Source organism: Gymnodraco acuticeps, unplaced genomic scaffold (genome assembly GCF_902827175.1).
Source record: "Gymnodraco acuticeps unplaced genomic scaffold, fGymAcu1.1, whole genome shotgun sequence".
NCBI lineage: Eukaryota > Metazoa > Chordata > Actinopteri > Perciformes > Bathydraconidae > Gymnodraco > Gymnodraco acuticeps.
The window spans coordinates 155,001-156,369 of NW_022989995.1; positions in this window are offsets into that span (position 1 = coordinate 155,001).

The following is a 1,369-nucleotide window of genomic DNA, read 5'->3' on the forward strand; positions in this document are numbered from 1 at the left end:
CCATTTACTCACGGCCGTTCACTTCGCTAGATCCGCTAAAAAGGACAGCCGGCTGCAGTCTAACCACACAGACACACATCAGGCTGCAGTCTAACCACACAGACACACATCAGGCTGCAGTCTAACCACACAGACACACATCAGGCTGCAGTCTAACCACACAGACACACATCAGGTGCTCGCTCATTATTCCGTATTTCTGCCGTTGTATGCTCTTTGTTTCTAAATGTATCAATGTATTGTGAACCAAAACTAAATAACATGCAGTAGTTTAACATTTAATTTCACTCATTGCGGGGTGCCGTTTAATCATTTAAATAATAGCCTATTTAAGCTTCTTATAAGTGAAAATGTTTAAAAGAGAAGGGTTTAGAAAAAGTGTCTTTACTATAGGAAATATGCATTCCACAGTTGCCTACAATGATATTCAGGTATTTATTTTTATATTATTTTTGTTAACGAGCAATAGGCTATTAGAACAGGCCCAGCCGAAATTACATTGGCCCACCCAAAATTGAAATCCTGGCGCCTCGGCAGTTGCAGTTGTATGATACAACTGCAACGAAAGTAACAAAAACAATGTAATATCCTTTTCAGTTGCACAGAACACAAATTGGGTTGTTTACATGATTTTGTTGTGCAATAAAACAACCAGAGAAGCGACCTGCAAGCAAACATCGCGCACCGTGTCCTCATGCTCCTGTTTCACCTGTTTAATACAGGTGTCATCACTGCTACTGATTTCGATTGAGCAGGTCACAAAAAGCAAGAAATGACAACGTGAAATAAGACAATTTTTACCTGTAAGAGTTGCTCATCATGTTCTCTGAGGTGCATCAAAAGAAGCAATGCTGCTGCCTTCTTTTTCCTTGTTGTCTCATCATAGTAAGCCATTCTGCAGGAACTGAATTGTGATGAATTGTGATTGAAGCTTTGGGAGTTAGCCTTTATATGTCCACGTTACCATGACACAAACTATGTCATGCGATGGGTACACGATGCCCTCACGATGGCCTTACGAAGGGCAAAATAGACACACGAAGTCAACACGAAAATGAACCTTCGCAAGGTCCTTCGGCAAAATCTTTGGCATGTCAAAGATTTTGCCACCGCTCCCGAAGTTGCTGCCGGAGCCTGATAAATTCCACCGGCGGTCATACGATGGCTTAAGATGCCCTCACGAATGCCTTACGAAGGGCAAAAGGGACACACGAAGTCAACACGAAAATGAACCTTCACAAGGTCCTTCGGCAATGCTTTGTGATGCCAAAGATGTTGCCACCGCTCCCGAAGTTGCTGCCGGAGCCTGAGAAACTCCACCGGCGGTCATACGATGGCTTAGATGCCCTCACGAATGGCCCGATGTTGC